The sequence below is a fragment of the Thunnus thynnus genome, chromosome 8, assembly GCF_963924715.1.
Source record: "Thunnus thynnus chromosome 8, fThuThy2.1, whole genome shotgun sequence".
Classification (NCBI taxonomy): domain Eukaryota; kingdom Metazoa; phylum Chordata; class Actinopteri; order Scombriformes; family Scombridae; genus Thunnus; species Thunnus thynnus.
Window position 1 is genome coordinate 19,956,643 of NC_089524.1, and position 25,943 is coordinate 19,982,585.

The following is a 25,943-nucleotide window of genomic DNA, read 5'->3' on the forward strand; positions in this document are numbered from 1 at the left end:
CACCATGAACACACAACACTTAACATGTTCCTGTTTTTTTTAACAATTAATTAAAGAAAGAAATAATGAAAAAATACTTTGATGAAGCCATCTATATGATCACATCAGTGTAATGCTTTTTCAGTCTTATTCTACTCTGTCTCATGTTGTAAATTGTCACATCATATCGCAAAATGTGATGCAACAGTATTAGCATTGTTGGAAGTTGGAAGAAGTTTCATGACGCTCAGGATTAAAGAGATCGGGTAATCCAGTGTTTCCCGCATAACAGGCAGAATGCCGAGTTCTAACTGACCAGTCTGAAGTGTATAGAGGCCGCAGATCAATTAACATATGTGTCCTGCTGCCTTCAGATGGCTGCAGGGATTTAAGCAGAAGCTTTTCATACAGTATAAAGCAGCTGTGGACAACAATTATTGTCAGAATCTATCATATTACTTATAAATCAGTGCAGACTATACTGCTTTAACCACATTAAACTTTATATTTTTTATGCTGATTTAAACACATCTAGTGACTGGGGAATGTTTGATTAAATATTCTTTATTTATATTGTAAGCATTATTCTGTTATTTCTGTGTATTTGCTCTTAGTTTGCTCTTGTTGATAAAATCACTGAAGTGCCAGCGGAGTAACATTGCTTCAGAAACAGACGTGGTTCTGAGACTTCTATTCTCAGCACAGCAACACCAACAACTTGCTTTGCACTGCTTCATCTGAATAACCCCCACTTCTCCCCCCCACCTGTTTGTTCCTCTCCTCCCACCTGTGCACCATGTGTGCTGCGCTTGGCACCAAAATACACAGACAGGCAAAACAAATTCAGGAAACAGTCGAAGCGCTGCTTGCGTTGGTTGTTATAATCAGTAACTAGAGGTTTCTGTCTCTTCCACTTGGTCTCTCAGCTCTCTCCAGGGGCGTTGAGCGGACTGTTAACCATCAGGGGCTGAGCCCAGATTCTTCTCCATCAAAAAACTTTTGAAAACCTACTTCTAAATAAACTGTTTCCATGCATTTTTTCTTGCATGTGAGGGCTACACATTGCTTAAAAAATATGAAAATTGGTGAAGGAAGGAATGGTTTGTATTTGATTTACCATATAATCTACACATGAATATTCCAGCCATTCAAATGTCTCAAACCAAAATGAGCATCATATCAGATACCTACTACCATTATTACTAGGCCTACATGATGGAAAATCCTCAATGGTAATTTCACAAATAAGAGTTGAAAATGGCTAACTACTCAAAGTGACTGAGTAACCTCTCATAATTTGGTTGCAAAATCATTGCTGATGGACCTACTTTATATGAATTCCCACCTTAACGGTACAGATGATAAAACATGAGAAAATACTATTACCTATGGAAAAATGAAGACAATGACTGAATTCTGTCTTTTAAAAATTATATTATCTTGTTAAATTTTACCTACTTCAGTATTGTTATGACCCAACTTGTCCAGGCTGCAATATAAGAAGGGAAACAGACATAAGGTTAAGATCTAACACAAGACTAGACTAGTTTGGTGTCGCATGCCAAGGGGACGCACAACTAAGCTATCATTGCTAACGGTTTAGCTGGCTACAGTGCAATGCAAAGTACATTAGCTGTATATAAGCTAACTTATGCTCTGCTCATATCATGTTCACGTAACTTGGAACTCATACAGACATTTACACACCTTGTTTTCCTTGCTCAGCATGAGAGGATGTTTGTGCCACTGCTTCAGTTTCAACCCTTTTACTGGTAAAAAAAATCTTCATATATATCCATTTTTCCTCACACTGGCTGACTGTGTAAGCTAGTGTTTGACATAGTAACCCCATCAATTGAAGAACTGACAGAGACCTGTCAGCCAATAAGACAACAAGTATTCCCATGTATTTTCCTGTAAAGCCTCTGTGATTGGTCTTAGCTCCATTCTGTTCACTGAAGATACAAAATTACAACACTGCTGTCTTCTTTAGTGTCAAATCTCTCAAAGTGGAGAATTATTAGGGCCAAAGAAAAAATCTTCGGGGCTACAGCCCTGAATGCCCAGGCCAGACTACGCCCATGTTGATGGCTTGCTTTCTCTCACCAAAATAACCTCTTAGCTGTTGCATCCAAATACCAACAACAAGCGAAGTAATTCACAAAAGGCTTCAACATAATATTTCCATGATCATTAGGGCCCTTCATCACAGTACTGCAGGTCCAGCATTATGTCCAGGTCGAATTCAATATGTGCTAGAAATTTCATGACCGAAGTTTGAATGCCAGCAGCATTCGGGTGGTCTAAGAACTGTACCACAAAAGTACAACGACCCTGGTTCAATTATGACTGGGGATCTTTGTTGCATGTCAGCCCCCCTTGCTTTCTCCCCATGTCTCCTGCCTCTCTCTCTCTCTCCTGTTGACTCTTAAATAAAGCTATATATAAAGAAAGAACAAAGATTAAAACTAATCTGAAAAAAATTAACATCAGGCTGGACATTATGGCAGCTCCATTCAGTCAGAGGGGAGTTTGGAGGGAATCCCATTACTTTTGTGCAGTTTTGTGATTGGATGTTTATTCACAGTAGAGGTGTTTTCTGTTTGGTGTGGTTGCACAGCTTGTGATGGGTATTATGAACATCATTTCTGTTATGCATTCATCTCTTCTGTGTGACAGTCTTTTCATAAACTGCAGTTTACACCGTCACATCATCTTGTTGTATTCTGGTGCTCAGTGGTTGGTATGATTGCTCTTTGACAGCCTGTTACGTGTGTCGGAATGCTGAGTGGAGTTTCGCTGTTCAAGGTGCTGAAGCTGTGATGGGCTGCAGTCGTATCTCACTGTAATTACACAACTTAACACAAGTTAGACGCACAGATGATGCTTTTCAACATAGCTTTCTCTGCATCGGTTTCACATTTAGGCTTAACATTGGCTGCTGTGGCATAAAGGCACGGTCAGTTATCACAGTGAACATTCAAATCCTAGTAAATCTATGCACAGTGAATATCTTGAATCTGCTCCATGAATGTGAAGCGACGATATGTGGTGCTGTGGTACATGATGTCTCCAATCTTTGAAGGATTAGCGTGCAATCTAGCAGTTTAGCTCTAATGTCAGATATAATGTCAATGTTTGGTATTTGGGATGTGGCACTTGGTGTAGACACCCTGGTGTACCAAACTGATTTAATCAAGGCCTGGTGGTATGAAGAACAATTGCTTAGTAACAAAAACTTAATTCTTAACAGTTTTCATGAAAAATAAAAAATTTAAATGCCCTTATTAGAAGATGACTAAAGGACTGTTAAAGTTAGTTGTATAAAAGCAGCCTGAAATATCAGTTTACAAGCACAGTAAATGTTTTTCTTCCTTACATACTCTTTCCCAATCTGGACTCCTTTGTTGCGGCATTGCTCACTCTTACAGCAGAGCATAGAGTACTTAAACAATGCATGTGTTGAAGGGAACTCCAAAAACTTTAAAGATAAAGATCAGTTATTGGGAAATAGTGCACAGCCTTGCATACAATTGTGTCTTCTGTGACTTTGGAGCATGATTTACCCAGATCTGAAAAAATAACCTGATCATGTCAGCAGGGATTATCTTAAACTTTACAAACTAGAGGTATGGAGCTTGAAATATGGTGGATTCACCAGGTGAGGAGGGTCTAACAAGTCAAAGTTATCTCAGCCAGGAAAACTTAATATCAAGTTAGGTAATCTTGATCTCTGCTGCATCAATTTTAACTATTCTTTTTGAATCTGTCTCATATGATTCCCCCAACTTTATGGAAGTGCAATACTACTTTTAATAGCATCTGTGTGCCAGCAGATAAACTGTTATGCAGTAAGGTGATTTAGGGAGACTTGAATATGCCTCTGGTGTGCAGAGCTCAGTATACAGTTGTTGAAGTTAATTTGTTGAGGCTTGGAGGATTTCACACTTTCATTTTCATTTTGCATTACTGTAAAACATGAGATTAACCTCTGGTGTATCTCTGGTGAACAGAGGTGTGGGGTAATAACAAGACAACAATGATTTGTAAATGCAACCACAATAATGTGGTGATCTGTGTTAGTAATGTTCAAGCTTTTACATTTGTCCACATCCATATATACATCAGATGTGGGCAAAATATCCTTAAATATTCTATGATGCTGAACAACCAATAATTTGATACTTTTACCTTCATGATGGCACAGATAGATCCTTCACGTGTATGCTTCCAAAGAGAGAGTAAGGTAGTTCTTCAGTCTGCTGGGAGTGTAGATTCCTTGTAAGAAGCATTCAAAGTAAAACAGAAAATATAAGTGAAAAGAATAACAATTTGAATGAATAATTCATGAGAACGCATCAAACTCTATTACTCTTTGTAGGAGAAGATGTGAGAGATTAAAATGGGAATATGATACTGGTGAAAATGTTCTTACTTTCCCCAAGGACTGAAAATATGGCGTCTCTGTCATACATATTGTAGTTTTAATACTTTTCGGCTGGTTTACAGACTTTTTAAGACATTTGTCAGGTGATAGAAAGTGATTGTAGTTTAGTTTCCAGTTTCCTACATTAATCCAGATTATTAATCACTAATAAATATGAATTGTTGCTAATTTATTTGAAGAGTAAATGAGGCATGAGCAGACGTCTGGATAGGGATATGACACACCTGACCACTTGGTGGGGTTGTTAGTCCAGCTATCAGCTATCCAGGTGAAAGGGCAATATGGGATGTATTTTGGATGTACTGTAGGTACCACATAGTAGTTGTGCAATAGTAATTTGTGAATAGTAAAAGAAACTAAACTGTTATTACAGAGAAAATGTGAAACTTGAGGCGATCACACAGTCTCTGTTCTCCAGCAGCAGGTCATGGTCAACACACTGACTGTCCGTATTGAATTGTTTTGCAAATCCCCAGGCATGAAAGCCAAGTGACATCAGTTTGTGAATATTATGCTTTTGCATCATTGAGACAACAGTGACATTGTCTCAGGAATAATTATTTAACAGTGCTTGATACCATCTGTTTCTGAAAAACAAGGTGAGAATGACCAAAAAGGACACATGAATACATTTAATATCACAGACATGGAGATTAGTGGTGATTAATGTGCGGTGACAGTAGATAATCATGTCAATATTTCTCTATTCATATTCAGATTTTGTACTGTTCCAGCCCAGGAAAAACAAAGTGACTAATCATAATAATGTCATAGGCAGACTTTAATAGATGCATTAGGATTGATATACCCCTGGGGTGAATGGGTTATTGCTCATAAAGCAGAATCATCTGCACTGGCAATTAAATCAGATAGCATTACAGGTTCATTTAAGAGACTTTGAGATAATGCAGGCATAGAGAAAATGGTCAAATACATGGTAATTGCAACAAATTTAAGAGTTTGAGCAAGAATACGTTAAAGAGATTATCAAAATGTGTCTTGAGCAGGATAGAGCCGCACAACTTTTGTGACATTTCATCCATTTGAATTAGATTCACTTAATTCACACATGAGATGATGAGGAGCTTGACCTCGTCCAGTATGCTTCGCTCAACACCAAAGTATTTGTCAAACCCAATGTACTGTATGTTGTGCACTTAAGGGATAAGGTGGTGGTGTTGTATATTTTTCTTATTGTTTATGATATATTTATTAATAATTATAACAAATCCCATGAAGCCAACAATGTTAATATTTCTCTTAGGACTTTTTGACTTCTTTGATTTGATCCTATAAAGACATAAATCTTTAAAAACAGGTTCCAAATCATATTTAAGATAGAAATTTCCTTGAACAGACAAACACAATAGCTTTTAGCAAAGGTCATTCAAACAGGACAGTGTGGTTCATTGTCACAACAACAGAGCTCAGAAGAATGAGCTATATCAGGCAATATTGAAGGATCTATACGTTGTTGGTTTTGGTCTTTTCATGGGATTTTATGGCAATAAGACAAATAAAGAATGTCACCATCCCTATTCTTTAATTTAAAAAAAGTTAAGTCTCCAATTCAGTGCCCATATTTTAAGTGTGTTGTAGAAGGTGTTGATTATGTAGCCTAGATTTTAGTTTCAAAGGTTTTATGAATTGTTTGGTCTACATCTTATGCATGCAGGCAGGTACATACATAATCGCATTTTTAAACACACACACACCAATGCTGTCATCCCAGGAGAGACTTCCCTGTTGGGCGTGGGAAAATGGTGTGTCCCATTTCGGTCAGGCTGCTGGCCCAAACAGGATGCTCGCTATTTGTGTGTTTATGCGTGAGGGAGACAGACATACAGACAGGTTGATAGTGTGTGTTTATCATAGGAGGAGTAAATGTTGAAATACAGTACTACCGGCACGTGTGTGTGTGTGTGTGTGTGTGTGTGTGTGTGCGCGCGCCAGCTGCTGTTTCACGGCAGATTAAAGCCTCCTGTGGTCAATTTGCTCTCCCTAATGTCAGGTCCCCTCCAAAGACTGGAATCACCCGTAGCCTAGCAACCGTGGCCACAGCTAAGGGAAGCGCAGCCATGCATACAAAATTCCACCTGCTGTGTGTGTGTGTGTTTGTGTGTGTGTGTGTGTGTGTGTGTGTGTGTGTGTGTGTGTGTGTGTGTGTGTGTGTGTGTGTGAGAGAGAGAGAGAGAGCGAGCCTATATATTCTGTATGAGGGTATGTCTGAATGTTTATATCCAGCGTTATGATTGAGTGTAGTGTACAAATGTCTGTGTGCACACTTATGTGATCATGTGGATGCTTGGGTATGTTTGAGAGAACAATGGTCACATATGACCAAAAAAAAAAAATTCCTGTTTTTTTTTCCACAATCATCTTTTTCTTAGCCTTTTTGCACATTAACCCCGCTCTCCCCGCCCCCTCCCCCCACTCCACCACTACCCCTTCCTGATTATTTCAGCTCCACCTTCACACTCTCTCTTTCCTCATTCCTACAATGTCCAAATCCAGCATGGCTCTCCAGGGAACCACACTAGAGCTGCTAAAAGACTGGGCTTGGTGCTTTGTGACTGGGCAGTAACAAAAGCTCTCTGGCCTCCATGGTCTGGATCTCTGCTTTTTGGATCCAATTACATACCTTAGCCTGACTTATAGATTGAACTACTGGTTTAGCTTGAGGCAAAATGGTGATACATATCCCCCCTCAGTAGCACAGTGAATCAAGAATGAGAGAAAAGAGGCCAGGAGAATCAGACATTCAGCCTCACAACCACAAACCAACTGGTCACACACTTTCAAATGGATGAGATGTCTTATTTCAAGTAGGATTTGCTCAAACACCGGAGACCTTTTTGTAAATCTTTTCTTTATCATTAAGGAACACTAAGAAAGAAAGGAAACCTGAGCATGTATAAAACAACAAAAACAGAGTATGCATATGCAAATTACAGCACAATGCCCTTATTTGTGTAACATTTTACCATTTTCACAATTAGGACAAACAAAACACAGAAACAATGATACATATGCAAAAAAGAGTGTAGCAAGATTATTATTGGGTGAGGTGTGATACATTTCACTCTTTATTTTTTCTTTTTTTTTTATTATCACAGAAATGTGTCCATATCATCGAACTTTGAAAGGTTGCATCGAATGTCTGATCAGATTCGTAATCTTGTTTACTAACAATTTGATAAGATTATTCCTGAATTCAAGCAAAATTTTGTGGATTTTAGAGAATTTCATCCAGGCAAATATCTTGTCATGACTGCTTTGTTTAGGCCACACTTAGCATTGGTTTGGCCTTTTTATTAAATGAAAGGTTTTTGTAGATATTTTTAAAAAGTAAGGTATTATAAAATATAATTTTGCTTTTAGTACCAAAACTCAGGCTTTGTGCTGTGACACTGATGAATTTCCATTGATATCCAGTCCTAGTGGGGAGAAAGGTTTAAGGTTAAAGCAACAAAGCAAAAAGGCAGATACTGAGACCAGCTGAATATGTGTGTTTGTGTGTGTGCCTGATTGTGCTTACATGCGTGAGAAGAAAAACAGAAAGAGAGAGAATGAAAGAGAGAGCTGCATGCAGAGAGACATGAGCCAGCAGCAGCACTAGATTACATTAGCAAGGCATGAGGCAGCGAGAAGGTCAATGAATCAGATACCAGTTCGATACAGCAGCACAACTCAGAGGGCAGGAGCTGAGCTGGTCTGCTATCCAAGCAGATTGCTGAGGAAGCCTTGTCTTTGCGAATGTGTCTAAGGAATTTGACCATGCTGAGAGAGGACAGAAGAGCTGACTCCTGAAAATGGCAGCACGTCCATTTCATCTTTGAGGGAGGAGGAACTTTGTTGCTGAATAGATATGTATTATACGGGAAGAAGAGCAGTTTTTAGCCTGCTGTTTTCCACCGGATTTTTACATAAAACAAATTACACCTGCCGTCTGTGTTTCTATACATCTACAGCACGTATAGTAACATTTGCAACATTTTGCTGATCTTGTAAGATGCTTAGAGCCTTCATGAAAAACCAAAACAGCTCAAATCACATTATCAAAGCAAAAGGATACCAACAGTAACTCCTGCACATTTCTGCTGCACTACAATTTGTAAAAATCAATTACCACTACATCTACCCAAGAGCTGTGTTGTGAATGAATCTAAATTTTGAGTGGCTATTAAGTCTTTCATAGATCATATTGACTTAGATATGGTCTCTCTAACTTTTAATGGCTGGCACTTACAGTAGATGAGTAGTTCAGTACTCTTAGCCCATTATACTGTTAGTGGACACACGGTGCAATCAGGAGGGTCAAAGATTTTAGCGTGCTCCATCAGTGAAGTGCACTACTCAGTTGGATTCTAATTGACCTGCTGTAAAAGGAGTGGACAAGCTAGACCTCTCCCAATGAAAAGTAATAACCACTAATTGTCAACTTTGCCAGTAGGGGAAACCATACTACATTTATGGTCATCTGTACTCATAGATGTACACATTATTCATAAATAAAACTATATAAAATGAAATTAAACTTGAAAGATTCTTGCTAACATAAAAACAGAAACAAATATAAAACATGGGCATCATATAGGATGATAAAAACATCTGCAACCTATAATTCCAACACAATAAAAACATTATTACTGAGCTGAAACTAAAACCAGAACAAAGAAATAAATGCAGAATATATAAAGTATGAAAACACACCCAAAATCCAACCACTACCAATGAAAAATAGCTTTTCGAAAAGCATTTACAGAACAAAATACATTGTGTGGCTGTTGCCAAAAAATGCCTGCAAGAAAAAAGGTGCTCAGTTACTTAAAATGTGACTGTATGACACATAAAGCCTAAAGTAAGATTTTAATGTCTTTTTTTAAATTTACACTTTTACATTTATACAAGATAGGCACACAAAAAAGGAAACAATCAAACAAAAACACCACCAAGAGTACAGAACAGTACATTGACATATTATAGAACGACAAATAACATAGGAGGGTGGTATACAGTACAGTGCCTCACAATTAATTAATTATTCATTTCTTTATCATAGGACGTACTTTACCTGTACAGGGTCTGTATTAATTGCAGATACACAATGCTAAAACGCATTTCCAAACTTGATCCCAATTCATGCCACAATTGTATTTAGTAAAACTGATCATATCAGCTATTCATCCCTTACCAAGAAAATTAAAACATTCAAATAACCATGTTCCTATTGAGAAACAATTTGGCTTATGACTCTTCCAGTTTAACAGAATCATTCTTCTAGCAGCCAAAAAGCCTACTATTTTCCTGTCTTTTTTGACCTTAGCTGTGCAGCCCTTTACCCCAGCAAGCAAACAACAGGACAAGGAGAGAGATTTATATTCAGTATTACTGAAATCGAATGAAACACTCCTGTCCAAAAGGACTTGACTGCAGGGCAGTGCCACAGCATATGAATCAAAGTTCCCACTTGTCCACAACCATGGCAGCAGGGATCAGAGGAGCTTGGGTCTATTTTTTTTTTTTAAATCTGGAGGGAGTGATATACTGTATGCTCTGTGAAGGATTTTCAATTGTATAACTCTGAATCTGACTGACTTGGAAACTACTGCAGGGTCCCTCCATGTTCTTTCCCACTGTGCAGACCTGAATGAAACCCCTAAATCTTGTTCCCACTGGCACTGACTCTGAATGTTGAGATTGTAGGAGGAGTGAATCAACATCTTAAACAGACCTGAGACAGTACCTCTGTCTGATGCTAAAGACCTGAATTATTTTTCTGACTCATAATTATAGTGAAAGGATTCTTTGGGAAGTTTTGGAAAATTAACATACTGAAAGAAAGTGTTTGTGTTCAAGTTATATCTCCTTTTAAGCTCCTCAAAGGATAAAATCTCCCCATTCTCTACGATTTGTGACATTTCTGTAATATTGTGATGCTGCCATACATAGTTTGACAGCAGATTCCCAGTGGCTTTAAAGGCTGTATTGTGCCATACTGGACAGGATGCCAAAGCAGTTCTTGTGATGCCCATTTTTTAATGAACTTTTTTAATAATATCACACGAGAACTTAATAATACCATTATCAACCTTAGTAGGTGGAACAGGATGATACCACAGTGATGATAATGAGATCGATTTGTTCTTGTCCTTTACAAGATACTCCTCCAGCCAATCACAACTACCTTTGTCCCTGTCCTTTTTATAGCCCCAAATTAGAGGATGTCTGGCATTAAATGCAAGATAATACAGATACGCATCTGGTATTCCAAGACCCCCTCTATCTCTCAGCAGTGATAGTTTTTTCTGATTAATTCTGGGCTTCTTGTCCTTCCACAGAAAAGAGGAGAACATTCTGTTTATATTAAAGTTTTGGAATATATAAAGGGACAGAAGAAAATAAAAAGTTAATCTTGGGAGAATGTTCATCTTCAGCACTTCAGCTCTGCCCAATAAGGACAAAGACAGCTAGACCACCTTCTAAGGTCCCCCTTTACAGAATGTAATAAAGATTACATCCCCTCTGCTTTCCAGATAAAAGGAGCTGGTCCAAGATCAGTAATGAATGTACAGTGATTTAAAGGTATGGCTTCACTTTTGGTCCAATTTATTTTATAGCCTGAGTAACTGCTAAATGATTTAATAATTTCTAAGACCTTTGATGTAGAGTGTGATGGAGTAGACAAGGTCAACAAAATATCATCTGCATACATATTTAGTTTGATATCATGATCACCAATTAAAACACCTGTAATATCCCTGTCCCTTTGGATTGTGCATGCTAATGGTTCCAAAGCTAAGATAAACGTAATGGAGACAAGGGACAGCCTTGTCTGGTGGAGCGGCAAAGCTGAAAAGGAGCTGAGATTAGACCATTGCTCTTAACTGATGAAACAGGTTCATGATACAGTGCTCTAATCCATTATAAGCACCTCGGACCAAAACCGTATCTGGAAGGAGTATAAAACAGGTATGGCCACTCTATTCTGTCAAATGCTTTCTCTGCATGCAGTGATACTGCTGCCACTGGATGCTGGAGAGAGCTGACCATATGCATAATTTGCAGAAGCCTCCTCATATTATTGGTTAAAAGCTGCCTTGGGATAAAGCCTACTTGATCCAGGTGAATTAGAATGGATCCAACTCTTTCTAAATGTTTTGTTCATATTTTTTGCAAAAGGTTTGTAATCATTTTTAAGCAAACTTAAAGGCCTGTAGTAGTTTACATCCAGATGGTCTTTCTCAGGTTTGGGCCACAATGATATAATGGCTGTCTGAATTGTTGGTGGCTTAGATTGCTTCTGTATAACATCATTATATAAACAAAGTCACAGTGGGGTGATTTCTTTTGAAAAACACTTCAGTGTTCAGTGTTGTAACCATCTCCTCCTGGTGACATGCCATTTGATAAGCATTTAATAGTGTTGTGAATCTCTCAGATGGGAGCCTCAAGTGTTTCTTTTTCTTGTTCATTTTACTTTGACAAGGGTAGATTCATAAAGAAATGATCTAACTCTTGATTTTCTATTTTGTATTCGGATTTGTACAGCAATGGGGGGGTATCATTGATAACATCATGATCCTTTATTATGGTACCACTGCTGTCACTAAAAGTAGTGATTGAGTGCTTCTGTTCAAGTTTTTTTTTCAGTTGGTATACAAGCATTTTACCTGCCCCTTTCCCCATTTTCATAATGTTTCCTCCTCAATTTGTATAGTGCAAAAACAGACTCCTCATGTATCATTGCTTGTGCTTCTGCCCTTGACAAAAGTAGTTCCTGTTTCAGAAAACTTATTTGGATCCCTCATATGTTTCATCCCTAGATCTTAAAGTTTGGATAACAATTCATCTTTCCTCTGTAGCTTGTCTTTGTTCTTATATGATAAAAAGCTAATGATCCAACCCCTACAGGTTGCCTTAAAGGCCTTAAGGATTTTAAACATCAGTCCAAGGTTTCCCCCAGGAAACTGCTTAGCTGGGGTGGTGAGGTATTTGGATCCTGGATCCATTAAATACAGTATATGGTATTTGCTGTGTGAGATGATACCTGCTCTTCTTCCTCAAAGGTTAATGTTTTATTTCATGCAGGTGTAAAAGGTTTTTAGGATGTTGGAGGAGTTTTTGCAAACTTGCTGTATGTATAAGGTGGATATACCATTGAATTATTAACTGACCCTGGACACATTGCAACCAAGTTAGAAATATATATGTGGCTGTAAAATACTAATACTCTCTGATGAATCTCAGAAACCTGCCAGTAACATAAAAACAAAGGGCAGTGCACAGAGTGTGAAACAACTGTGAGATCCAAGATGAGTGACATTTAAGATTTAAGGCTAAGGAACATAATTAAAGAGATTACTGCCCGTGATGGAAAAATGTTTAAGAAGAAACTCCTTGGAAAAAAAGACAAAAAATTGACTGTTTGTGGTATAAGGCTCAGGATTTGAGGATTTGAGTCTCTATGCCAGGAGGATCATTAATGGAAGAGCACAATGTCATGCAAACAGATGGAAAGTCGTGGCAGTAGTAGGACTGGGTGATAAGATTGAAAAATATCAATGTATTAGTGAGGATATTTTTCTGTCTTATGCATGACAAATAAACTTAAATGACTCAGTTTGTTTGTGTTTTTCAGTTACAATTTGATTAAACAAATAAATTCGGACAACAGGATTGTGTTAAAAAAAAAAAGATAAAAGAAAATGTAATATCTGATCAAATAAATCAATGCTACTGCAGGTGTTGCTGTTTTAATCATAAGTATAAGTTACGTTGTAATTGTTTACTGTGATTGTTTTATCTAGAATTGAAAATTACAGGTTTCAAGAATTTTGTTGAGTTAAAAGTTCTGGTCATCTTTTAAATCCGTCTTTCCAGAATTCCCCCTCTTCAAATGTAAATTTAAAACACTAAGTTACTACGAGTGAACTTTATGTGATAACTTCTGTATCGAATGAGAGAGTTCCACCGGATCAGCATCAGTGTGCTTTTGCAGATTATAAAGTGTCTGGACCTCTAAATCTCTCAGGATGGTGATACTCATCAAACTATTCAGTGAGCACTCATGCCCTGCAGATTGGAGCACTGTGACCACAGCAATTGGTTTTGTATTTAGTCACATCTTTTTTTTTGTCCTTTAAGCAGAGCAGTGGGCCAAAACCATGCAAGGAAAATGCACCCTACCCCAATTTTCTGCTTGTTGAGAACAGAGTGAAGGATGACAATAGAACTTTTCCCACCCCACTGATCAGAAGACCACAGTCTGCGTTCTTTGGACCACTTCACTTGAAAAAGAACATTGAAGTCTATCAAAGGAAAATAATTATAGTTCAGAACATGTGTCTTGTTTCCATATTTTTAGTCATCCTTCCTATTGGTTGTGATAACAGTCTACCGACCAGTTTCATTTCTCAGATCTGAAATTTAAAAGTAACAAGTTAACAAGTTCTCCTAACCAACAGCAGTTGTAAGAAGAGTCAACAGATAGTGTTGGGCTCAGATAACAGTTTGACAGATTATAAAATCAGGTTGCATAACACAAGGAGAAATTTTTACAGATATTAAGATTTTCTTTCTAACAAGAGCTGTGCATCACCAAAGCTATAGCCTATCACTCTACAGTGTCTTATTTATACACAAAAAACGTACACATTTTCATTTCCATTGTCGTTTTAGCACAATGCCATGATTTTCAGACATCTAGAAGCACTTCACAACTGGAAATGGACAAAATACCTACATGTAGTTACTGCTCTGCAAACAATTTTAAAAAAATGTTTCGGATCTGTAGCTGCATTTGTCTGCAAGAAAAAAAAACACTATCATGTCCAAGTAAAGAGTCATGCTATTGTCCAGAACTGTCTGTTTTTAAATGCAGTGGCATTTAACTGTTCACGACCTCAAGGAGGAACACCGTGGGGCGAAGACACGGGTCAAAAATCCAGTGAACTCCTGGTCAGGGTCATACTGTTATAAGCTACAGGGTTACTATTAGATAAATTACATAACAATGTGTTTTCAGATGCTGTCAAATATTGTAGCATAGACTGAATGGCCAGACTAAAATTTCACATCACTTAACCACACTGGCTTCTTGAGTGATGTCTTTCTGTCACATATTTATCTTAACTTAAGCTTATCCTCTGTTCTTCATTAAACATGAGCACCTTCCAGCAGTTTACATCACTGAAACTGCACCCAGCCAGTCTGTCAAAGTCACAGTGGTCTCTTATGTGAGCCTTAGTCAAATTTACAAACTAAAGAACTGCTGCAGTCCTGCATTTAAAAAAAAAAAATGCTCCTGAATGATTAGCTAAACTTTCCACCATATTTTTTTTTTTTACATCTACAGCATTATCTGTAGCTAACACTTACATAGAGCAGTTTGCATGTTACAGCTATGTCTTACAGTATGCTTCATGCTTAAGGACATTATGAAAAGACACATCAGCTACTGTAGGGATCAAATTTATGATCTATGAGAGTTACCTGGGTCGCACTATCATGTCTCTCCTATTCTGTGTCCCACCTCGGACTACTCGGTGTCCTTTAAATAGAAACATTGACAGGAGTGGACTGCCTGCTCTCCCTGGGAAAAAAAAACACCAAGGGGAGTGAAGAGTGGACAGGCAGTCTTCCTTAAAAAGAAATATGTACAAGCTACTGTAGAGGACTGCTTAGTTCTCCTCAAAGAATATACAGCAGGGAGTGGAATTTTTGTGCACCTTTGTCCCTCATCTATGGGCCAAAGTGATTCACTGTGGAGATTTCCCATATTCTTTGTCTTTGTGGATGTGCTTCCCATGGGTAGGAGTAGCTGAAGCTGGAGGATTTTTGTGTTTGTGGAGCTTTTGTTAATAAAACATGAACCTTTATACTTTATGTTGCAAGTTATCACTCCATACACACAGAATTTGTCATGTGTTTGTCATGACAGTGTGGATTCTCCAGTTAGCCTTCTGTCAGGTTGTATTTAGAGTTGTACTGTGTGTGCAGCATTGAGCTTAAGAAACTGTTGATGCTTTTTTGTAGCAAAAGAGCCACTTTAAACAAAATTACTTATGTTTTAAAAGGTTATAATGTACATGAAGTGCCAACAGCTGACGGGAACAGTCAGCCCTTTTGTCCTTGCAGTGATATGTGATTCTTATTAAGTTCCTGGATTCACTTAAATGGGCTTAAAATAGCTTTTGAAGCATTTGAAGTTGTCGCCCTCAGTCACTAGCGAGACTTGACAGATTTATGTTTCTTCACCACCTGAATCAAGAGTAGATGCTTTGACTGCATGGATAGATCTATTTTTAAGAGGTCAAATTATAGTATTGAGGACCTGAGAAACAGTGCATGTGAGAGTATACACATCTTTCTGTGGGTTTTTGTTATGATGACGGAAAAGTATAAAGAATACGAGTTCAGGAATGAATGAATTAAAAGGCTATAGAATAAATAGGCTATAGAAGGTTACAGATACTCAGCGTAGCACCACCTGTGGGCTTCATGGAGCCAAGGCCATACAAGTCTGAGCAGCTTTGATGCTGCCATCCAAATGAGCAGAATAACTTATATGAATAGGCTGACTATCATGATTTTTGTTCTGAAAGTGGACCCTATAACAGTACTCAGGTATTCCAACACATACATTTTTTTTTGTGAGCCCAGGTCCAATAAGCATCTGTTGAAAAGTGCTTAAGAGTTGATTCAGTTCTATAGTAATGAGAGTGACAACCGACTGTTTCTACTATCCAGGCCAAATAATCCCATGGAAATGAATTATTTCAGGACAGTGCCAATAATATCTCAAGTGATGAAAACACTTGAGAAACCTTTCACAAATTATTTCAAACACGCCAACACATAATTTTCTCCAATAAGATATCAGCAAGGATGTTGATGAAATAATGTACCACCCGCACAATTCTTTGAAGTGAACTGTAAGCACGACCAACATTGCGTGCATAGCATTAAATATAGCTGGCCAGAGAAAGTGTGGAAATATTAAATCTACAGCATGTCTTATGTATCTGCAGGCACTTGATGTTTACTTGAATTATGGGTGGAAGAGTGAGTTTCTGTACTGAGTATGTATTGTATGTATACACGAGAGGCATTGTCGACATTTTATTTCATTGAAGGTTGTAGGTGGTTTTGTTTCCTTTTCCTCCAGCAGTTTTTGACAGCTGCTGCCATTTCTGGTCAAGTCTATCCATATCACAGGCTGCTGCTGTTGTTCTGTTATGTGGCTCTGTATTTTGACATACTGATATATTGAAGTTTCAGTTCCCACTTGAACTCTGAATGCTCTTGTCAAGTGAACCGTGAGATGAAATAAAAAGGTGAACTCTCCTTGGATATAAATTCAGTGAAAAGTGAAGTTAAACTTGCAACTAAAATATAAAGAACAAGCTGCAAAGCATGATGTACACAAATAATCCAAAGATAATAAATGATTGTGGAGTATGTGAGGAGGTGCATTACAGACATTTAAAGGAAAACTATAGTTTATTACTTTTGTTTTATCTTGGTGCCTCTATCCTTTGGTTCTATCAGTTATAACATTATACTCACTAAAGTAACTAAAAATAGGTCCAACAGAGCAACAAACATGAACAAACTGACTTATTTACAACCTGTATGATTGTCTAAGGTTTTGTCAGAATAGCAAAATGTTGCTAATCTGGCCTCACTGAACAGGAAAATTGTGAGTGAAAACTACTGCTGTCACTGTGTTCCAAGGTCTCAGCAAGGCAAGTAAAAAATAAAAAACCTCCCCAATCTAAAAAAAAATAACACAAACAATGAAGAGACTTCAGGAAGTGCAACAGAGGAAGGATCTCTTTCCAAGGACAGACAGACATGCAATAGACATGCAATGCTCAGCAATAACATTGGTGAGTACAGTGTAATCATAACCAATAAAAATGATGATGGCCGAAGCCTGGCAACTTTACAGTGATGACTCCAGAACAATTCCAAGAAATAGTCCCTCACATAACCCTCCTGTAAACCCACAACTTGTTTTTACACTTTATACCAAAGGGGAGAATCGACCGACACAGACAGAGTAGAGGACAGCTTATCCCCTTCAAAGAAAATACCGCAGGGAGTGGAAACATTGTCCACCTTTGTCCCTCATCTGCGGGCCAAAATGTTTCACCGTGGTGAACTTGATGCTTTCTCAGTATTAGTATCCTCCTTTGGTTTTTGTACGGATTTAACAAATGAGATAAAGCGTGTTAATTGTGAGCTTTAGAGGTGCTGGTAGATGGACTTTGGGCACACTGTTGCCTCTTGTTTCTAGTCTTTATACTAAGCTTAATTAACTGGCTGCAGACTCCAGCTTCATATTTACTGTTAGAGTGGAATAAAGCTTCTCATCCGACTTTTTGTCGAAAGAGAAAAGTGTATTTCCCACAGTGTTGAACTATTCCTTGCACAGAATTAAAAGTGCTGACTTAGAAATCGATAAATATGTGCTTCACTTGACACTGAAATACTTTTCATCTTAAGCTCTGCTGTATCAACCAGAGTCACTCTGAACTCCCAAACAAGTGACTACTTGGAGCTGTGATGAAAGCCAGATTTTATTCCAATGAGGAAAAGGGCCTTAACAGTTTTCAAGGCGAGCGTCTGTGTGATTGTTAAGTTTGTGTGTGTGCGAGTGCGTGTGTCTGCTGATAGGAGCATGTGGCAGACGTTGTCATTGTTTGTGTGTGAATGTGTATTTGGCGTGCCGGACCATCGTTGGAAAGCAGAGCGAGGATCCTAGAAGCTGTTGGAAGGAGATGATTGGCTTCAGAACACGGTGGCCCCTTTGTGACAGATGGTTGGGTGCTGGGCTTGCAGAGCTGAAATCACCCACTCACACATATGTGGGCTTAGAAAAGCTCGCACGCATGCACACATTCAGGAAGGCATGCAGAATGTCCATACGTGCGCTGACATACATGTATGCATGTGGAAACGAGTACAGAGAGTTTGTCTTAATGTATAAACACATCTTTGGTAATAACGACAGAAAAGTCAATTTTATATTTGCAAAAGCCTTCAAATACATGAGCACAAAATAATGACACTCAAAGAGACAGGCAAATAAATAGACGCCAGCCTGACAGTAAGACAGATGCACAGACAAACATTCAGGCAGACGGGCATGAATTTGGAAAATGGCATGACAACAATATGTGCTCTAACCAGTGCCAGTGTTTTGGTTTTACTGGGGGTTTGCAGCCTTGGGTTGAACACAGCAAAGCTTTGCTGTGTGTCTCTCTGAACAAACAGGAGGGGATCTGATGCCTGCTGCTTCTGCTAGCCAATACCGCTCTCACTGTCACCGCCACCATCATCACAGCCATCAGCGTCGTAGCAACAAATAACACCACTGTGCTTGCCATAGAAGTGCGCACCGTTACCAATGCCAAAACCAAACATCCAGGCAGGGCTGGTGAAACAGTTTGAAAGAGACACGGCAACCACAGGCAGGTCTAGTCATGAGGAGCAACACACATACAGAATCTGAGCAGGTACAGGTGCTGTGATTCAATTACAAACAGCAAAGAGCAGCTCTAGAAACTCCATCAATGAAAACTGGTGACGAGGTACAGTAATGGTGGTAGATGCTTGACTTAAAAGAATGCGGACACATTCTCGTTTTGGTTGTACAAACTCCAGCTTAGAACAATGGCCTCTTTATATGCTTCTTAACTGTTTTGCTAAATGCATTTTGAAGGAAATCTAATTCCTGCCTTGATTACGTTAGCTGGAAATGTTTTTCTAGTCCAGGAAATGCTATGTTCCCGTACTGCATAGAAGTCATAGGGAGTTGGTCTGAGTGGGTAGTGGGCCTACAAAGCACAGGTCTTTGTCACAGCATGCACCAGTGACATTGACTTGACCGATGTACTGATCCGTTCCACTTCACTCCAGCTTCTGTGATATCGGTTTAATAACGTTCTGCAAGAGCTACATACAGCTATTAAATCATCTGTGATTTTAACGAGTCCAGAGTGCTCCTCCAGAGCTGAGGTATAGACAGGTTTCACTTCTGGGGCACTGATGATCAAGTTGTGTTTGTCTTTTTAATCAGTAAAGTAAGACATACGTCTTATACTGTTTTATGTGGCATTTTTATTTTGTGGGGATTTAGCCATTTTAATGCCAGGGCTCACCTCCCCTCGTGCAAATGTTTCACAAAAACAACTTCCCCCCTGACACTATTTTACTAGGGCACCATCGCTGCATCCTGGGCTTAGCATCGCCCAAGACAATTGTGATTGGTGTAGAAAGAAATCTAAACAAGCTTTAGCTTTTTTTTCCCCCTATAGCAGAATGATAATGGGTTCAGCCAGACCTTTCTCCAGCGCTGGCACAGCGCTAATATGAAGTATGGAAATGGGTCTGGCTATGCAAGACTACGATTGAGTTACTAAAACATGTTGTTTGAGGTTAGAGAAAGATAATGGTTTTGTTTAAATTTTGCTTGATATTTAACCCAGGTGACTATCTTTTCCTAACCTTTACCGAGTTGGGATGTCCAGATCCTTACACATCTCATCTCATCTATCAATAAGGCTACAGCTAAGGAAATTATAAATTGGTGATATTTTAATTTTCTTTTACCTGTTTCTTGCTTCATAATAGCTCTATGAAAAAACCATAAGCACTGTATGTTCATGGTGAAACAATGCATTTTACTCAACCAAGAACATTATCCAATACTTTACATTAATAAACATCATCATCATCATCATTTAAGATTTAATTTAAGACCAAAACAGCCACACACTATCTTCTCAGTTGCGTGTAAATATGCAGTCAAGACTGCTGAGTAAATCACCTGCATGATGATGGCATTCCTTCTCAACTGAAATGAAAGCTGACGGTAAAGATGACGTCAGTGATTGTTGAACAGGAGATTAACAGGTTTTCTTTACGCTATAACAATGACACCAGCTGTAACAACAATAATGCTAATACTAATTATGATGTTTATTTATTTGGTCTGGATAGGCACTTCATCCAAAGAGGCATAAGTGCAGTGACCTGAGTCACCAGATTCACTATTGTTGGCACATCCCTTTGCGTAGAAATACATATAAATCAGAATCAATAGTATCCAGTTCTTTCTTATTACACTTTGCTCTTTATGTTCTTTTGTCTGCTTTACACTCAGCAAGCCTGCTATCAAGTGTAATTTCAGCCTGTTTGCCAATCACTGTCTCTGCTGAAGACAATATGGCTCCTCTTGCCTCAGAAAAGTGGCCAATGTGTCATCATCTAATTTTTGCAGCCTCTGCCATCGCCACCATTATCAGCCATCATTGTTACGAAAAAACAACACTGCATTTGCCAGAATAATCAACAAACTCCCAGCAAACAATGCATTTGTATTTGCACTCTGCCAGAAATCGCATTCATCATTACTGATCTGGAATTTATTGTATTTTTTCCACAGATATCTAAACTGTGAAAGCTGCTTGTCACTGTCTTTATTAAAGCTGTTTGTCACGGCCAAAACTCATAGTCAAACATGAAAGCCCATCCACTGTGGCTATGTTGTTTGGTAGGCAGGTAGTGTCTGCTTAGTGGGGGGAAAAGAGAGAGAACACGAGTAGGAGAGAGTTGAGGATGTCATTACCACCTCCAGTATCTGTCCTGGCAGTTTGCTTTATTGGGAAACCACGCTGTGACAGGAGAATGCCCTCGTGATGACAAGAATCTACCCAGATGAAGTGCACTTGAGAAAGACATTGAATCCCCACCAGCTCCAGGCGGCAGGAGTGCTGTTCTGCTACTGTGAGTCTGTTCCCTGAGTTCCCTTTGGAACAAGGCGAGTAAAAAGAGAATTTCTTCACCAGATGTTATCATGTCAATAAAACAACAAAACAATGTAAAACTGAAGTAAAAAAAAATAAAAACAGGGGTTTGTGAAAAAACTAAAACTGAAATAAACTTAATAATGATAGATGTGAGATGTTTGCAGTTTTTGTAAGTGTGTGGAAGGATAAAAAAATAATGTCATGCAAACATTTACTATGTGCTGCACTGTAAATCCGTCCTTGGATCATCTCACTTCTTGGTTCCAATGAACACATCTTTACCACAGGGGTCACTTTGTGTGAGGGAGCAGAGGCATGTGCATCAAACCAAACTGAGACAGTCTTAGATGTTCCCACAAGACCGTGTACATTATTTACACACCATCTGCTGGTCCAGTCATCAGCGGATGAAGTCCTGTCCTGTTTGTCTCTGCTGCATAATGTACAAAACAGCTTAGTTAATTTGACATCGCCGTTTTGCGCATGCAAATGAGGAGAGTAAGTGAGGCTGGCCTGAAATATTAGAATATTTGTCTGTTAAATTGGTATTCAGTCTTCATTCTTACAATTGTCAAACATTCTGCAACTTAATATTTTAAATTACTATGATATGATTACAGCTCATATCTTTAATTTTGTCTTGTTTCGTCTTACACACACAAACAGCCCACTTTGACTAACAAAATCATTCAGCATACACATAATGTAATTAAAAAACGGATCACATATGCAGATTAAATTAAGTTTCACTGTCCTTCTAACTAACAGAAGATATTGTGATAAAAATATATATCTGATATATTGTGTATCAACATGGTTTGTAGATATTTCATTATGATGCAGCTGTTAACTGGTTGCTGCATCAGAAAGAAGTTCTCCCTTCAGCTGCCTTCTTTAGCTCTGTCTCTATCACCTCTCTTCACAGGGCACTGTCACTGTAAACAGTGTGCAACAACCAGTATAAAGGTCGGCTAACCACATTCAGCAATTAACCTACAGTACAGTACCTCAGAGCTTTAAGATACATTATCTTTACCTCAGTGTCATTAAATCACTAATGAACAGTTTCCATAGTTAAGGCAGGAATACATTTAAATAAATTATATAAACCCTGAAAATGTCTGCGTATGTTAATACACATTGCAAGAGTTTAAGGCTAACGGTAACAATACACTGACCACATAATTATGCTAATTAACTCGCAAGAAAGAACCAATGAAGTACAACAGTTCATACAATATGCCTTAGTTTCAGGCAAATATGTAAATCAATAATAGCAGCTGAGTGAGTGACCTACTGTTGTACATAATAATAAAGAATAAATAAAATTGTTATTTACACATTAAGAAGTAAACTTATTATGGTCAGGAGTGGCACCTCTGACAAACAGGGAAAAGAGACCAACATAGCCACTACACTGTGGACACACAGCAGCCGAAAATATGTAGAAACGTAAGATAAAATACAAATATACCATAAATTTCTCATCTAAACATCGCAGCATACATACCTATCATCATAATTTAAAGTCAAAGATGATAACTGAACACTTTATAATAAATCTTGAACTCTACTTGACCTTTTCAGTGATGTCTTACAGCAGGATAGACCACAGCAGGGGTGTGGCAGCGCTTTCACTGCAGTGACACAAACACCCCTTGATCGACGTGACTTTGGCAAGCGCCCTGCTGCAGCTCTTCCTCGGCGCTCGAGTTGAGAGCATGGCCGAGAATGAGTCGCTCTTTTCAGCTATGCACAGCAGAACACCTACATAGAGGAAAAAATTACAAGCGAACGTCTTTGCTGTTCAGACATTCATTATCACAAACAGGGCAGGGATTGGAGTCTCAGCTCTTTTCTTGCATCGGTTTGCCTCTTAAATTCCGTATGTGGTTCCCACCCTGGTCAGCCATAGCTGAGAATCTCATTCACGTCCGGTGAGTCGTGCTGTGATGCCATGACATGCGTCACAACACAGCGACAGATTGTGTGTACAAGAAAATGCTGCCCCTCGGCAAGAACAGTGTGAACGTGGTGCTGGAAATATTGCACTGAAATTAAAAGACTTCACAGGCAAGCAGATTGCAAGCAGAGCCCCCAGGGGACTAAGACTTCCTGAATGGGATCCACTGCTTATCAGGCCCTTGTGACTGTCACTTGCTCTCCAAGGAAGTACCAACATTGACAGAGCCATCACCGTTCATACAAATCATGTCAAAAACTTGGCACTAAGATACTTCCATAAATCTGGTATGCATTTGATTGGCATCATGTGACCTCCAGGGTTGAAACAACTTTAATGGGCAAGAAATTGTTCCTAGTCTGAGGAAGAAAATCCTGTGTTGTGAGTTATAATCAACCAAGGGAGAATCTCCTGATTCTAGACAGGGAAGCTCAGCTCAGAGTAGCAAGTTCACTCACCTTCATTTAAGATTTCATAGCACACTCTTGGTTGTTGTTGCTCCCATTTCCCATTATTCCATTAAACTGGTTGTTAGTTTTATATTTTTCTCATGTTAATTTGTCAGTTGTGGATGGTAATCATCATGATGATAGGAGTGCCAAACAAAAGTGTTAATGAGTTATTTTAAGGTCTGGAAATAAAAGTGGTGAAAAGGTTCAAAGCATCAGCTGCAGGATCTGATATTTAATAATAATATTTAACAGTGGCTACAAATGTTAACTAAAGAAAAAACCTGCATGAAAAAGAAACATAAGCTTGTAATTATCATCAAAACTGTGCTCCACTGTCACAGCAAACAATAACAGTGTTGTGACAAGCAACGGTTTTAATGTAAAGTCATCAAAGTAAACCGATTTTTTGTTTTGTTTTCATGTATAGCTCTAAAAATTATATTTATTATGAGCTGATCAGCAACAAAAAAAGAAACAGAACCAAGAGCATGCTTATAATTTCCCCCACCTTTATAGAAAAAGTAATTCAACTACTGCATCAGATTCACTCTGTAAAAATATTACGACATCCTGTAGAGTTCCTCAGAGAGTTTTTCAAACAGAGGTCAACAGGGGAGGAGTTGTCCATTTTACAGTTAAGCTGTTTAAAATTCACAGAAAAATGATGCCTCTTATGGGAGTTGTGTGCATGTTATCCTTTTCAGTTAGAACAAGAATACTTGAGGACTTGACCTGAATATATGGGGTGTTCTTTGAGATTCTCTACGAATACAGATAAAGATGATGTGCCACACAGAAATAATTTATTTTCAACTGAAACTGCAGTTGAAATGTTTTTAAAAATAACTGCCAATACAAGAGCTCTCATAGTTACATGACGGGAATAATGCAACGCCAAAAGGCTTAATTACGGCCATTGTCGTAACACTATCACAGCTGTTGTAGTGAACTCACCAAGACGAAGTGAAAGAGACTTTAGGGAAGACTGGAGGAAACAAGGCTGCTGTAATCTCAGTTGCCAAAATTGTGCCGGCTGGAAATGCCTACAGTAGTGTGCAGTAATCAGTTATTGTAAGAAGATAATACTCTTTGTCACGATTGAAATTTGGTTTCAAAGACTAAGTAAACATTATACGCAGCCACATAACATAAAACAAACTTAATAATTAAAGTTTCTATCAGTCTGATCAGTGTGTTAATGCCTAAATGGAATAAAAAGTGGACCGAGCACTCAGTTAATAAATAACATGCAGTGAAGTTGAGTGTCTTTTGATTAGGCTGTGTGAAATCTCTAAAGCGGACAAAGGAGTGAGTAGAGGTATCCCATTAATGTCAGAGTATGTACCAAGGAGAGCTAGAGGGCAACAACAGCTCCCCCACTGCAGAGATTTGACTACGGAAGATTTGTCAAAGACAAGTAGCTCCTTATGAAATAATATGCTTCCGACTGTGAGACTCATGCTTGTCATTTGGCAGAACTGCCTTCTACATCACAGCGCGGCAGGATGCTGACATTCACACCATGGAGTGAGTGTGATCAGCTCTCACCCAGGCAGATGAAAAGTGGTTTATATAGAAACTGAGAGGCAGTATCATATGGTTGCACCTGGTGACAGAATATGGTGAGAACTCAGCCATATTAAACGCAGCAACTCTCTTTAACAAGAGCGCTTCCTTTGGAATTTAAACATCTTGTCTGCGTCAGATATTTTGTGTGGATTTCATGCTGCGTTTTGTTTGACTCATGTCTGAGTCACAGTACAGCGTAACTTCTATTAACATTTGAAAGTTGAAATCAACAGTTGTTTATTGGTGCTGTACTGTTGCTATGCCTTTAAACCCCCAAGAAGATGGTTCAAAGGGGACTCGAGAGCACACAATGACTAAGGTTCTCTCCATCTACTTTAGCCTTGATGAGAGTGAGGGATCATTAAGTTTCTAACAACAGGAGAGGAAAGACAAGAGTGGCTGGACATATCACACTCTAACAACCATCATCTCCTCTCCAACCTCTGTAATGCTCTCCGGTGTGATTTTGATTATAAAGGTGTAAAGCCGGGCTCACATCACGGGACATTACGGAGTAATTTCATTGCTGAACATTGATATTGATGAGGAGATGTGGCCTGCAGCAGTGATGCTTGCAGTGGCATTTCTTCCGCCTCTAATGACTTCTTTCTTTCTCTGTCCGTTTGCTTCAGGTTTTTTTTTTTTTTTTTTTTGGACTTGACTGACTACATTTTCTTTTATGAAGCACAAAAATCAGGAAAAAAAAAAGCACA

General features: G+C 38.6%; 1 protein-coding gene across 2 annotated transcripts in view; it reads left to right on the plus strand.

Moving 5' to 3' along the window:
• agbl4 (AGBL carboxypeptidase 4) overlaps positions 1–25,943 on the plus strand; it is a 434,053-nt gene that overhangs the window by 20,675 nt on the left and 387,435 nt on the right. The window lies entirely within an intron of this gene.